The sequence below is a fragment of the Hibiscus syriacus genome, unplaced genomic scaffold (assembly GCF_006381635.1).
Source record: "Hibiscus syriacus cultivar Baekdansim isolate YM2019G1 unplaced genomic scaffold, ASM638163v2 tig00014064_pilon, whole genome shotgun sequence".
In the NCBI taxonomy this organism is placed as follows: Eukaryota; Viridiplantae; Streptophyta; class Magnoliopsida; order Malvales; family Malvaceae; genus Hibiscus; species Hibiscus syriacus.
The window spans coordinates 550555-567148 of NW_024062313.1; the positions used below are offsets into that span (position 1 = coordinate 550555).

A 16594-nucleotide genomic window follows, 5' to 3' on the forward strand; every position below is an offset into this window, starting at 1 on the left:
AGCAGGGATGGATCGGGTGAGTGGAGGTAGCCGACTCCTTAATAATTTAAAATTATCATACATCTTAATTTTTTTTATATATTTTCTATCAAAAATTTGTTTTCCTCAACCTAAAATTTTAAAAGTTTATCTCTTTAATATAAAGTTTTATGTCTGTCTCTGCATACTATATATGCGAATATACCATAATTTTTAAATTTTAGGTTTAAACATGTCTATGTTATGATTCATACAATAATTACAAATTTTCTGACATAAATTGCCTTAATGGATATGATGACATGCATGAATTGTAAGTTCAGTTAATTTTATGTGCATTATGTGCCTACGGGGTTATATGTAAATAATTTGATGATGAAATGGATTATACATGATGATCACTAAACATGCTACATGTAAATATTAATATTGAAAATGGTTGACCTCGTAAATTAGTATAACTCGTTAGATATAATTGACTAATCATAAAATCTTATGCATGATCCAATTATTTTACATCTTCAAATTTTATACAGAAGCTTTTACCTTACCTCAAGGCTATATCGTCAATTGGTCATCATATCGTCGGGTGTTATATATAGATTATCAGGGACCTAAGCGATATTTATAAAAAGTTGTAATTTAATTTATTTAGTTAATAAATTTAAATTCGATTTGAATTTTAAAATTTTAAAACTTGAATAATTAAATTCTAACAATTGAATAATTTAAATGACTGGAATATTAAAAATTGAAATTGAGCCAAATCATTTTTATTTTTACTCTAATATGTTTACCTTTTTATAAATTTCCAGAAAAGAATTAAGAATTAAATGTCAACAACCTCTATAACATGTGATTAAAAAGTTCTCAATTGATATCTTATTTATATCATCTCTCTTAGATTGTGGGTTCAATATAGGAGCAAAATTTCTTTCTTCTCTCCCGATAGAAATTGTTAAAAAAATAATAAAATAATATTTTTACTCAAGTAATTGATAATTTTATTTTTTTAATAGTATGAGATGATTATAAGATAGTATTTATTTATAATCTTTCTTGATTATTCGAAAATGTATATACATCCGACATAAACAACTACTTAAACTCAAGATTTCAAAGAAGAAAAATAGTCCATTCAACAACCGAAACTACTCAATGAATTTATATGGAATTGATACTCAAAATGAAATATCTATATGGTATTATATCATAACGATAATCACCGGTAAACAAATAAACACGATCGAAAAGGGAAAAACACCAAGATTTATGTGGAAATCTCAAAAAAGAAAAACCACGTATAGAGGAGAAGAATTTTACTAATATAAAAGAACAAAATACAAGAGAATTTTGGTGAAAAAAAAAGAACTTGATATCTAACCCTGACCCTTAGTATCTATTTATAGGGATAGATACTTGATTACAAAGGAAAACTAAATAAAGTAGAAATCTACTTTAATAAAATTTTCTACTTTTAATCAAACTGAGTTTCCTACTTTCCCAATATTTATATAATAATTAATTTGTGCCAATTTGAATTCGAGTCAAACTTTAACAAATCTCCATCTTGACACAAATTATGAAAGTGCAAAGGTTTCGAGACAAAACACTCAAATTCGATGTGAAACCCAAACTCAACAAAAACAATTATTCACTTCAACGAACAAGCTCTCCACCTCTTCCACAAAACCCCTTAAAAGGGGTAATCTTCAGTAGTGGACACCGACCAAGTGCAAGAAATGCTCAAACTTGGTTGTAGGGAGTAGTTTGGTCATCATGTCCGCATGATTGTCTTGAGTGTTGATTTTACTCACAACAATGTCACCTCGAGCAATTACGTCACACACAAAGTAATAGCGAATATCAATATGCTTCGTCTGCTCATGAAACTTTTGATCTTTCGTTAAGAATATAGTACTCTAACTATCACACAACACCGTATTAATATGAAGGTCTTCACTAAGTTCACCAAATAATCCTTTCAACCAGATCACTTCCTTACAAGCTTCAGTGATCGCCATGTATTCGACTTCAGTAGTTGACAAGGCGACATTTTTCTGTAGAGTAGCTTTCCAACTTATGGCGCATCCTTCAACCGTAAAAATGTACCTTGTAAGTGATATTCTCTTATCAAGATATACCACAAAATCAGAATCTACGAACCATACGACTTCATCTATAGTTTGTCCGAACTGTAAGCAAACATCACTAGTACCGCGAAGATACCTGAAAATCCATTGGATAATTTTCTAATGTTTTTTTACCGGGATTTTCCATGTATCTACTCACTGAACTTACTGCGTACTCTAGGTCCAGACGCGTACAAACCATAACATACATCAGAGATCCCACTACGCTAGAATATAGAACACATGACATGTACTCTACCTTCGTATCTGATTTTGGTGAACAATCTGATGAAAGGCTAAAGTGAGTTGCCAGCGGAGAACTTACAGGCTTCGCACTTTGCATATTGAACCTGTGAAGAACCTTTTCTATGTACCCTTTTTGACTTAGACACAAACTTGTTTTTCTGTCTCTTCTAATCTCCATTCCGAGTATCTTCTTCGCAACCCATATCTTTCATCTTAAACTCCTTATTAAGTTGAGTTTTCACATGTCTAATATTTTTTTTATTGTTCGCAGCTATCAACATATCATTAACATAAAGAAACATGTATATAGGCGAACCATTGCGATTCTTTTTTAAATAAACACAACTGTCAAAATTGCTTCGATTAAAACAAAGAGAAATCATAAAAGTGTCAAACCTCTTATACAATTGTCTAGGTGACTGCTTAAGTCCATAAAGAGATTTCTTCAACAAACAAACATGGTCCTCATTTCCTGAGACCATGAAACCCTTCGGTTGTTGCATGTAAATGTCCTCTTCAATTTCACCGTGCAAGAATGTCGTTTTCACATCTAACTACTCAAGCTCAAGGTATCTCATAGTTACTACCCCAAGAAAAGCTCTAATCAAACTATGCTTTACCACCGGAGAAAACACATCATTGATGTAACACCCAACCCGTACCCGACCTGGATACGAGTCTAAGGTGTCACATTGACTTTTCAAACTTTGACTCTTGACGAAAAACCAAGGAAAATTTTAATCTTTCATTAAAATAAAAGTTGTTAATTTACACAAGTTGACCAAAATAATACAAAATCGATCAGAGCATTCATAACTAACACCTTTCTTACATGCCAACACATTATACACAACAAAATACATACTTTATCAGTTACTTCTGATCTGATCTTCTAGCAATGATGATGTCCTTGCCACTTCTATTTCTGCTCTTCTTATTTCTTGGTACTTACGTGTAAATCACTTACACGCTAAGTCACAGACTTAGTGAGGCATAACATGTATATATAGATATAACAATGAATTCATGAACATACATTCTTACAATTGAACATTGATCATGACATTTCAACTTGCATTCATATATTACTATATAACATATATGATTATTACATGCATATATGAAACTTATATTCTTATACCAGTTTCACTTTAATTTATCTTTAGATTGCCCATATACATTATTGAGAACATGAGGTACATGAGTACACTGAGGTTGTGCACAATATTGTCACCACAGCTCGAATAATTCCCACTAAGGGTGCTGAATATTTGTCCTGAATGACCACTATGTCCCGAAGGACCACTGATAATCCCTCGACTCTTGGCATGCCAATTATACATACAATTCTCATATTAAATAACATGGGCTTAAATATAAATATATTTCTCATATTTATATTTCTTTTATCACTGTCTATGTAAACACATAAGTCACTTTATATGCATATATATACGATCACTTCCATTATTTCACATACCTGGGTTAATTCTCTTATAATTGCATTCATTCATATAGTATCATGTTAAAGCAAAAATGAATTATACATGGAATCACTTCAACATTAATACATATATATGTATACATGTGCATGAATATGAAATCATAAGTTCAACTATAAGAGATAGACTCATCGCAAGTCTTATCTCGATACAATTCCATATAGGATATACACTCACCTTAGCCTGGCTTGCTTTGACTTGATCCTAAGTCTTTGATTGTTCCGGGACCGGATTACGCTCTAAATCTACAAAATAATGCATTGATACATATCAGTATTCTAATAACATATCCTAATCTTTCATTTCTTAAACTAAAGGAAAAGTAATTTCATTATTTATTTAAAGTATGTATCGGTACCCTCTATAGGGTATCGATACATCCCTCAACTGAGGTATCGGTACCCCCTAGGTATCGATACCCTAATTGTATTATATAAAATTTTACTTTGGAGGTATCGGTACCTATTGAATGGGTACTAATACTCCTACCCCATAAATCATATTTTCAGCACAAAAATTACTTCATTTCAACTCAATTACTTCATATACATTCCCCTTTCATTTTCTTAACTAACATACACATGCTTAGCTTCATTAATATTCATTTATCCCATCTTAAACCTCAATATCCGCTCCTCTTTATGAAATTCAAGAATCATACTCAAATTTCAACATGTTCTAAATTCAATTCTAGCACTTCTTATGTCTTAACTAGATTGATGACAAGTCAAATTTAACTTTCAATTCGAATTATGAACTCTATTCCAAAATTCCATTTATGAACTCCTAATCTTTAATCATTTCTACACCCTTAATCTTGTTATTGTAAAACAACTTAAGCTTTCCTTAAGCTTAATTCTCATCTAATGATCATAAGCCAACCTTAATTTCAACAAGGAATTGACTAACAAGAAATCTTACCTTTGGCTTTGTCTCTCATTCACGAAGAAGAAAGGAGAGGAAGAGAACTCAGGAACAACTTTTGCTTTCCTTTCCTCTTCCACGTGGGTTAATATTATCCCGGAGAATATGAGTCCATTGTCCGAGAGCATTTTGATGAAGCGATCACTGTTGATCACCTACGCTCAGCCATGGACATGGAATATAGAGAACTATAAATTTGGGAAACCCATCCAAATTTTTAATTATTTCCCTTGCAAATGACCATTTTATCCTTCTATTCCTTATTCTTTTCAATTTGATCCTACACCACATTTTTCATATAAGTCATTGAACTATTCAATTATTCTACTTTAATAACCAAATTCCATAACTTTACAGTTTAATCACTAACCCGATATTGAGGATGTTACAAATGAAATAAATACCAGGGATTTGGTTGAATCCCTTCACAACCAGCCTTGCCTTGTATTTGGGTGCTTCAACTCCCAGAATTCCTTCCTTATTTTTGTACAACCATTTACACTGAATGGCTCGCTTTTCGCTGGGATGTTTTACTAAATTCCAAGTGTTATTCTTGTGAAGTGACTCTATTTATTCTTGCATTGCGATCATCCATTTGTCTGATTCTTTACATTTAATAGCCTATGAATAAGATGAACGCTCTTGGTTCGTATCAATATCTTCCGAAACACTTAGGACATACGCAACTAGATTAACCTATGCGTACCTTTGCGGTCGCTTGATTTCTCTTCTAGGTCTATTATGACCAATAAACGATGATGAATCAAATTTGTGGAGGAGTTTTATTCTTTAATAGTGTGTTAGATACGAACCCTACTTCAAACTGAATCTCCACCTTCTTCTGTGTGATATCTGATTCCTGTGAATTCTTGGTAGTTTCATTAAGGGTTGATCCTCGCAACATAACAGATTCATCAAATATCACATCTCTGCTAATAACTATCTTTCTAAGTTCAGGAAACCATAACTATAACCTTTTACTCCCGATTTACATCCTAAAAATATGCATTTTATGGATCTAGGCTCCAATTTACCATTGTTTACAAGAGCATATGCAGGACAACAAAATATCTTCAAATCAGAATAATCTGCAGGGTTACCAGACCATACCTCTTGCGCAGTCTTTTTGTCAATGGCCATAGATGGAGACATATTAATCAGAAAACATGCTAGCAAAGCCGCTTCAACCCAAAATGAATTCGATAGACCATCATTAGAGAGCATGCAACGAACCCTTTCCATTATCATTCTATTCATCCGTTCAGCAACACCGTTTTGTTATGGTGTTTGACGGACTGTCAAGTATCTCACAATCCCTTATTTCCTGCATAACTCATTAAATTCTCCATAACAAAATTCTAAATCATTATCAGTACGAAGAAGTTTAACTTGCCTTCTGATCTGTTTCTCAATCATTGTCTTCCAATTATTGAATGTGGCCATCGCATCATTTTTCTGCTTCAAGAAGAACGACCAAACTTTTCTGCAATCTTACAAGATGCATTATTACCCATCAATACAATACCTACTGACACAGCTTCATAGGTTACAAACCAATCGCGGTTAGGACACATGTGATAGGTACACCCAGAATCAAGGATCCACTCCTCACTCGTCTTCGTATTGTCATCAGAAACCACTAGGGGTTCACATTCAACATCTTCTGCAACATCTACAACACCAGATTTCTTTGCGGACTGTTCTTCAACCTCTCTCTTTATCTTATTTTGTAACTTGTAACACTCTGTTTTAATATAACCTTTCTTTTTACAAAAGTGACAAGTTTTACCTCGGTTGGAAGATTTTGATTTGTCCCTTCCTTTACTACCAGAAGAATACTCGCTTTTTCTTCCACGGTCAGAGCTAGTCGGTCCATGCACCATAAGACCCTCTGCTTAGGGCTCAGAACTAGATACAAGATGCTTCATCTTGTCGAACTAGTGTAGGTTATGGTACACCTCTTCAATGAGAGTTTCGCTACTGTACATATCGTGTCTCTAAAATACGAGTAGGAAGAAGGCAACGAACATAGGAGGATCAATCCTATGTCTTATTGTTCATTCTTCACTTCTAAGGTCTGTAGATCAGATACATTTTCCTTGAATGCGGTCAGGTGTTCTTCAAGAGATGAATCTTCCACTAACGTAAGTGAATAAAGACGCTGATTTAGGTGCAACTTGATGGTCAATGATTTCTGCATGCAAAGTTGCTTCAATTTCGCTTACAAAGATGCAACTGTTTTTTTCTTTAAACACATCCTGTAAAATTTGATTTGATAAGTGTAAACGAATATGAGAAAGAGCTTTACGATCCTTACACTTTTCCTCATTCATCCATTGTGTTTCCGGCTTCTCATCAAATCCTTCTATTGCATTGTCGAGATCTAACTGTGCAAGAACATCCCGAATTTTTACATGCCATAGCGAGAACCTGTTATTTCAATCCAATAGAAGAATATCATACTTCATTGTTTCCATAATCTTGAACCCGAAACTATGATATCACTAGTTATTATATCGGAACGATGATTATCGGTAAATAAATAAACTCGGTTGAAAATAAAAAAAACAAATAACACCTAGATTTACGTGAAAATCTCAAAAGAGAAAAACCACGGGCAGAGGAGAAGAATTTTACTAATATGAAAGAAGAAAACACAATAGGATTTTGGTGAAAGAAAAAAAAACTTGATATCTAACCCCGACTCTTAGTATCTATTTATTAGGATAAATACTTGATTACAAAGAAAAAACTAAATAAAGTAGAAATATATTTTAATATAGTTTTCTACTTTTAATCAAACTGAGTTTACTATTTTTCAAATATTTATATATTAATTAATTTGTGTCAATTTGAATTCGAGTTAAACTCTAACAATGTATAATCAATTTTGGAGAAACAGAGGAAAGAAAAGACAGAGAAAGACAAAGGTGGTGTTTGTTTTTACTGTGTAAGGTCTTCAAAGCTCTTATGTATGCGCCGCGCAGACCACGCGCAGACATTGGGCTTCGCAGACCGTTTGTTTTTTAGAAGACAGAAGCTCTTCTAACGTCTGCACGAGGTCTTCTTGGTGCAGACATGATTTTATATATTCAAAGGTCTTCAAATATGTTCAAAGAAATTAAAATTATTTAAATCTATTTTAAAATTTATTTTAAAATATGGATTTATTTATTTTAAAATATATATTGATTTATTTTAAAAAAATTATTATTGCAGTTGTATGGATTATTTAAATTTCATTATTATAAAACTAAAATTATTTAAATTTCAGTATTGCAAAACTCTTTTAAGTTTAAAAAATCAGTTTATTTATATTTCAATTTATTTTAACAGTCTGCAGACGTTAAAAAATAAACAGTCTTCTTCTTGCAGACTGTAGACTTTTGGTCCACCTCTTCTACTGCAGATGTCTACAGATGTGATCCGCAAACTACATACATTTTACCTCTACAAAAACAAACACCACCAAAGGATTCGCCCTGACGCAACGTATGATGAAAGTAAAAAACCAATAAGCAGGATGTCCCTCCCCCTAAACCCCAATTCTTCCTTTCATTTTCTCTTCTCCTTAATTTCAGTTTTCCCACATTTTACTTTTCTTGTTTACCAAACACAATCCGCTTTTTCTTTCCTTTATGTTAAGTTTTATCTCATCATCATCTTCTTTGTTCCACTTACACCCTACATTTCCATTTTAATTCACATTTCCCCATTTTCCTCTGCATTCAGGTCTCTGCTTTTACATGGTCGGATTTTCTTCTTTGTTTCTTACTTTGATGGTCCATGCACTGTTAGAAACGACTATTTCACTCATTATCAGAAGTAAAAGAATATTGACGGCACTCTTAATATTTTTCAGTCCGTTCACAATATGGAAGTATCTAGCATGAACAGTATGAAACTATGCATGCAAATTCGATGGATGAATGTTTTACTCAAATGTTACATTTTTGAATTTATGCTTTGTTTTTACCTGTAATGTAAAGCAGATGTTTTGTCCAGTGACTGATGCATGGGAAAGAGAAAAATATTGAAAAAAATTGGTTTTTAATCAACAAAGTAATTTAAATGCAGGTGTTTTGAATTGAAAGCCTTGAATTATTAACACCAGAGGCTGGTGAAATAATGGACCAGAAAACATGGCTCTGGAGGAAAAAAGCTTCCGAGAAAATCATTCTTTCAACTGACAAAATAAACCTGTCAGTGGAAGACAATAAAGACGAGGTGAATTATTTTCAATAAACTTCCTAAATTTAATAATGTTCAGGATTTACAAAACTGGATAGACATGATATTAGGATGCCTGTTTTCTAGGGAAATTTTTACTTTGGAATAGTTTTATTATACTGAAGTTTTCCTGGTGATTTGTGGTTTATACGTTTTTTCCCCAGATACAGACACTTGTTGAGGATAGAAGAGCATTGGAGAATGAGCTGAAAATTTTAAATAACAAGCTTTCTTCTGCACTTTCTGAAAGTAGTTCCAAAGATGAACTTGTGAAGAAACATGAAAAGGTGGCAATGGAAGCTGTTGTTGGTATATTTTGTTATCCTTTTAAAATTTTTCTGTTTTAGCGGTCTGCATTTACTTAGCCACTGTTTAACCAACAAATTATATTAAGGCAAGGGAAAGGTAGAAGTGGAAGCAGTTCTTCTAAAGCAAGAACGCAATGAAGCTTTGCAGATGACGGTTGCTTGCGAAGAAAGGCTAACTCGTCTCGATGCAGCCCTCAAGGAATGCATGCAGCAACTACGGTTTGTTCAAGAAGAGCAGGAGCGGAGGATCCATGATGCTGTAACGAAGGCCTTAAATGAGTTCGAGAAGTCGCAGACGATTTTAGAGGCGCAATTGGCGGAGTCTAGTAAAAGGGTTACCAAATTGGTAGCTGAGCATGCTAATCTAAGTAAGGCTTTCTTGGCAAAGGAAAAACTGATTGATGATTTAAACAAGCAAAGGGCTCAAATGGAGACAGATCTTAATGTACTAATGACAAGAGTAGAGTCCACAGAGAAAGATAATTAATGCTTCTCTGAAATATGAGGTTCGAGTGCTTAAGAAGGAACTCGAGATCAGGAATGAAGAGAGAGAATTCAATCGTCAAACAGCTGAGGCATCACACAAGCAACAATTAGGAAGTGTGAAGAAAATTGCCAAGCTAGAATCGGAATGTCAAAGGCTGCGGCTCCTAGTCCGGAAACGACTGCCAGGTCCTGCAGCCTTGGCCAAGATGAAAAATGAAGTTGAAATGCTGGGAAAAGACTCTATTGAAATGAGTAAGAGAAAGTTAGATACTAGTCCCGGACCAGACTTCATAATCGACAGTTATTCAGACAGTCCGAGGAAGAGGATTAATATCCTAAATGAGCAGTTATGGGCTATGGAAGAAGAAAATAAAACTCTCAAAGAAGCCCTAAATAAGAAAACGAGTGAACTTCAATTGTCGAAAGTCATGTATGGACGCACAGCTTCAAAATTATCGGAGGTTGAGACACAGATTGAAGAATCATCCAAAAGTGAGACAAACAATGAAGCAACAAGGAATAATGCAATGCCACATGAGGTTTCTCTGGCATCAATGTCTGATGTTGGTAGCGATCCTAAAGCCAGCTCTGCAGAATCCTGGGCTTCAGCTCTAATTTCAGAACTGGAGCAATTCAGGAAGAGACAGTTAAGAGAGTCATTATTACGCAAAACTGTTGGATCTTCAGAAATAAATCTGATGGATGACTTTGTTGAAATGGAAAAACTAGCTTTAGTTTCTGTTGATCAACCCTCTGTAAATTCTCATATTTCTTCGACTGAAGCTAATAGGACCCTTGGACCTTTGCAAACTGGTTCAAGTGTAAATAAGTGTAAATTCATTGGAGGTAATGTGTATGGAGATAGCCCCGGTTACTGACAGTCAGTCCGACCATAGCTTGTCAAACAATGAAACAAAGTCCCAAAGCCCCTCACTTAGCAACAGTACTGATTGGGTTCGGGATATACTTAAGGTGATCTTGGAGAAAAGCCATGCAACACAAAGAAACCCTGACGATATACTTGAGGATATTAGAAAAGCTTTGTTCTGCATGAACTATCCAAACACTGGTGAAATTTTTTATGAAAGGGATGGTTTAGACCATCCGAGTGTCTCAGGTCCCTCTTCTATTAGTGGCTACATCTCATGGAAACCTTCAAATGGTTCTTTACAGATGAATTTGTCTAATCGGGATGCTGTTGTTAACATCTGCTCGGAAGATAAGAGCAACCAGCAGTTTCATCCTGATTTGAGTAAATCAATTTGCAGGATAATCGAGCTTATTGAAGGGATCATCATATCATCGGCAGACAATAATATCCCGGAGTTTTTATTCAAGGAGAAGAATTCATCACACAAGCACTCAGAAACACCATGGGGCTACACAGTTCATGTTTACCAGTGGAAAACTTCTGAATTTGGTGCTGTTTTACAACAATTTCTGCGTGCTTGTCATGAGCTGTTGAATGAGAAGACAGGCCTAAAAATATTTATTCAAGAATTAACTTCTTCCCTGGACTGGATCATTAGTAATTGCTTTTCCCTTCAACATGTTTCAAGCATAAGAGATGCGATTTAGAAGCATTTCGACTGGGATGCACCGCGAGGTGAAACGGAAGCAGAAGTTGGAATAGTCAGTCAGTTTCCAGAGGAAGATAAATTACACTTCACCGTTCTGAATGGCAACAATGACTTCTTTCAAAAGGAGCATAACGTGAAAGAAGAAAATAAAAAACAAAGAGACGAGTTGACTAACATGGAAGCTGAAACGAAACACCTGGAAGATAAGCTCCAATCAACCACAAATAGGAGTGACTCCCTGTCGAATCAACTTGAGGAATCTGAAAAATCCATTGCAAACATGCAGGCAGAGTTGGATACTTTGAGGGGAATGGATGAAATGGTTGAAAGTCGAGTTCAAAAGCTACAGTTCATAAACAAAAACCTCAATAATCAGCTTTCATTTACCAAAGTTATACAAAATGAGGCTTGTGAGAAGTTTCATTCTCAAGACCTGGATTCTGAGGGGGGAAATTACCGCCATGAAGAACTAGAGGTCACATGTCTTGACAGGTAATATCAACTTTTGTCTTCTAAACCTAATATCATGATCGATTTTGATTAAAGCGTCGAGAGTTTTATGCAGCTGATGTTTTGTTTTCTTCAGTGTGACAGAAAAGGAAATCCCAAACTCTGAAATCAAGAAGCTAGAGAATCAGTTTCGAACTGTAAGTCCATGTCATGCATATGAGCATAACATAATTTTGTTCGACATTATTACTAGGGCGGTTTTGATATGTAACATGCAAACTTTTCTGGACTCTTGATCAACCTACCAGGACTTGGAGATTGCAGCTGCTTCATAAAAGTTGGCTGAGTTCCAAGAGACTATTTTAAACTTGGGAAAGCAGTTGAAGGCGTTGGCATCTCCAAAGGAAGCAGTCCCTTTTGACAAGGTTGTCCCCGCTCCAACTGAGACCATCACTCCAACTTCAACCGCAATCTCAACTTCATCAAGGAAGACGTTGACGAGCCAAAGATCATCTCTACTAGATCAAATGATAGCTGAAGATAATGACAAACCAAATGATCTTGTGTCTCCTAAGACCAAAGAAAAAATCGATCCCGATTCATTATTCCTTTATAACAGGACGATACCATATCTAGACAGCATCGTTGTTTCAAATGGAGATAAACACCAGGATGACAATGCTGAAGTGAAATCTTTACCAATTGTTCCTAGCAAAAAACAAGGTGGGAGTTTATGGAAAAAGCTCGTGGAGAAAAACAAAAAGTAAGAGCAAGAAAACATCTCTGCCATTTGCTGCATAGACGTAAATACAAAAGTGGTGATCAGGAAGATCTAAGGCTTTTGTCACGGTTTTTTTTATTTTTTATTTCTCTCTTGTGTGGTAATGAATAAAATTCTGGCTTTTCTACGGTTGCTTGAATGAATACCTTGTTTGTAGTCTTTATAAGTATAATATATGCTTGACACTTTCAACAAAGCCAAGAATTTCGGGAAGAGAGTATAATATTCTGGATTTGTTAACAGTTTGGAATCTTCATTTTTGTTTATTGACTAACAAGGACGGTATAAATTCTCAGTTGTAGATTAAGATCAACCGTTGCAAAACATGCTCACAGTCATGAGGTCAATCAAACCCTGATTCCATCAATGATTTTTATGAAATAAAAAATACCAAGAAAATCGAAGATCCAAATATTGCAGACAAAATTCCCATGCCTCAGCAATCAGTCTTTGTATTGCACAAATCTAGCCATATCATGGAGCCCAGCCTCCTTGTAACAATCAGCAATTTGCTCCAGAGAATTATCCCAAGTCTCTTCCACAGAAGTTAAATCCAACAAAAAGGCAGCTTCATCCAGTGCGATCTGCAGATTTTGTTTACGGTATGGATCATACACAAAAGTAAGAGAATTGGTGAGAAGAAAAACGAAACAATAGCCAACGTAAACCTCTAACATCGATATTAAGCTTAATAAATATTGTATGTATTAACTACAAACCTGGAAAGGTGGCTTTCCTCTGTTTAGATCTTCTATCCTACTCTCTTCTGTCAACTTTTTATTTCTATATTCAATTTGCTCATCCTCCCATTCTGCTACACGCGCAACTTCCTGGAGACATAGCAACTTTTTAATATGATAAGTTCTATTTATATTTTTGAAACGGAAAGAAAGATGAAAGATCATGAAAATGAATATCTGCAGTTCCCCTACATGATACTTGCAACCTAAAGTCCACCATGGGGATTTTAAGGCCCCCCTCGCAGTATCTTTAGCTTCTAGATTACGCCCAACCCTAAAATGCCAATGAAGAACTTTAGCATAACATGTGAGTTAAAAATATCAGAAAAAACACGAGTATATGGAATTTTAACTACTTCTGTAAAAGTTGTGCATTGAAAACAAAAGGCCTTGCGAATCCTGGAAAATGCTCTTTCCCAGTATAGAATTCTCCAGTCACCAAGGCTGAAACCTTTTACATGCAGGTACATAAAAAAGCAACAATGTTAATTTGCATGCAGAAATTAACAGTGTTCTAATAGCTAGAGCAGTCGAGTAGGCTTACATGGTCTACTTTCTCAAAGTACCTCATCACTATCTTTCTAGGACATCGGGAAATAAACCAACCTAAAATGGTCATCATCATTACAATATGGAGCATATAGCTGAAATCTGACTAAAGCGCAACAGAAAATAATATATAGTTTTGATACCTTTCTTAAAAGATAGACATCAATATCAGTAATCCCCGATTTAGAAAAGTCACCCCTTTTATAAAACTTATCCCCAGCATCGGATGCAGCATGAAATAACTCATCACGGAATTGGCAGCTATTGGCATCTTCGTTAACCAGGATTCTGTGTATAAACTGGTCTACCGATTTGAGAGAGAGTGAAATAAATACAATGTATGGGAGATATGCCGGCATGGCGAAGAACTGATATTAAATATATCAAATATAATGAAATTCCAGCCATGGACACTAGCAGGGGAAATGGTTACATTGGCTAAGTCATGTTGAGGGCACAACTTACATTCTTGGCCAAAAGCCAAACCCCATGTTTACAGACCTCCACCACAGGCATTTCCATCCTGAGGAAAGAGAAAAATCTCAATCAGGCTGAAGAGAATTAATAACTAATAAAAGGTCAGGCATTTGAAGTTTCTCACCCAATGGGAGCTGTTGGCCACCTGAGCAATGCAGTTATAGTACCTATTACCAACAAAATCATGCAACGGCATCAATTTAAGCATTTCTTATTAATAGCCAAGTCCAATATAGATCACACTATATCAGTACCCGAGCTGTTTTTCCATAGTGGAATTGCTAGCGGCATCAACCCTTGCTTTGCTCTAGGAGAAAGAATTGATTCACCTGTTGTGATGCTTAGAGTTTTCAATCACTATAAACTATCAAAGCCAATATTCTATTCCAAGAATTCCAAAATCAAAACTTTCACCTTGATAAGTAGACAATTTAAATAACCCAAGTGGGACAAATAAAAACATGAACTTGAATTTTAGTTACCTAAATAAATCTTATTTCTTGAGTAATAACTAACAAATTAAACTCTTTTAGCACCATTATACTATCCTTATAAAAAACCCGAATCCAATATCATAAAAAAAGCAAATTTTACCTCTTGCATTGAGTATTCCTAAAAGCTGACACAGATGCTCAGGTGGTTGAGTTGCAGTCACTTCTTTGATGAAACTAATGTGTTCTGCAATTTCCATAGTATATTTTCTTTACTTGCTGACTAAAACGTTCAAAAGCCAAGCAGTAAATGGAAAAGTGAAGGGGGAAAATAAAACAGAAATAACCACGTGGAAATGAAGAAGAAGAAGAGCATATGAATCTTGCGCAACTTACTTGGGCTAGAAGCAGTGAACTGTCACGTTGTGATGAAAACGCCATGAGCTGCGACTGCGAGACGACCGGACAGTAGGGGTGTAAAAAGCTGACATGACCTATAAAACTGACTGAAATCGACTTGAGTTAAAACTGTTTTTGACCTTCGTTGTGGCGATCTGAAATCGACTCGAGTCGGAACTGATGTTGACATGAACCCGAGTTGGACCTGAAAATTGTGGATCTGAACTCGACCTGTACCCGACCTGAGAACGACCTGAACTCGAATTGAACCGAAAATATGATACTCGAACCTGAACTGCATCAGACTTATATGAACCCGAACTCGAGATTGACCTGGTAAATAACTGGTATTACCCAACCTGTTTTCAACCTGACCTGTTATGAACATGACTTGTAATTGACTCAACCTGTAAATGATCTGACATATTATTAAAGTGATCTGATATTGTCCTGACTTATAAGTAATATGTTACAATTAATATAATTACGTTATTTTAAATTTATAATAAACTTATGATAATTAAATTAATATTATTACTTTTTGAAATTTAGTTTTTATATTAATTATAATTTGTATATTATAAATTTGATTTTTATATTAATTCCAATTCTTTATATTATTTATAATTCTTATATTATAAATTTTATTTATAATCACTAAATTAAATTTAAATAATGTCTTATTGAACATTATTTTATTAAATTATATAAATTGAGTTAAAATATTCATAAATCTAATTTACTTTTAATGTGAAAATTGATTAATAATTTAAATATAACTTAACTTGAAATTTTAAAATAAAAATATATTAGTTGAAATTATGAACTTATTAAAGATTTGAAACTTGAATAACATTATAAATACTAAAACAAAAAATTTATAAATGACCTTTACGAGTCAAACTTGAATAGGCTTTACGAGCACTAGTGTGTGAATTGCATCATTTCAACATTAGGATTCCTAGTTTCTCATACAACGTATATTCCTTCTTTACTTGCAAACCTGGGGGACATCTCTTATTTTTCCATGAAACTGACACAACTAAATTAACTAAATCGCGCAACATCAATTTTGGTTTAAAAAATGATGTAAGCCCTTTCCCCTCCCCCCTCCCCCCTCTCATTGTAACCCCTTAAATACAACACCATTTAGCATTGCAGACACTAATAGAAAAATCAAACAACCATTACCCCTCCAAAATGAAGAACACCAATGACTCCGAAAAATGAGAATGCTGGAGAGAAAAAAAGCAGGTTGTTACTCCGATTTCAACTATCTCATCAATCTCTTGCTTGGTGAACATCCCACTACCAGCAAGAAGATCCAAGAAAAGAGACCCAATGGCACCATCGACGTTGAGTACGAGGTTGTTAGCCTTG

At 34.6% G+C, this 16594-nt stretch overlaps 2 pseudogenes; one reads left to right on the top strand and one right to left on the bottom strand.

The window, feature by feature from the left end:
* The first annotated feature begins 8851 nt into the window (after positions 1–8851).
* Positions 8852–12755, top strand: LOC120206874 (annotated as a pseudogene).
* Positions 12754–15278, bottom strand: LOC120206875 (annotated as a pseudogene).
* Between the last annotated feature and the right edge of the window lie 1316 nt (positions 15279–16594).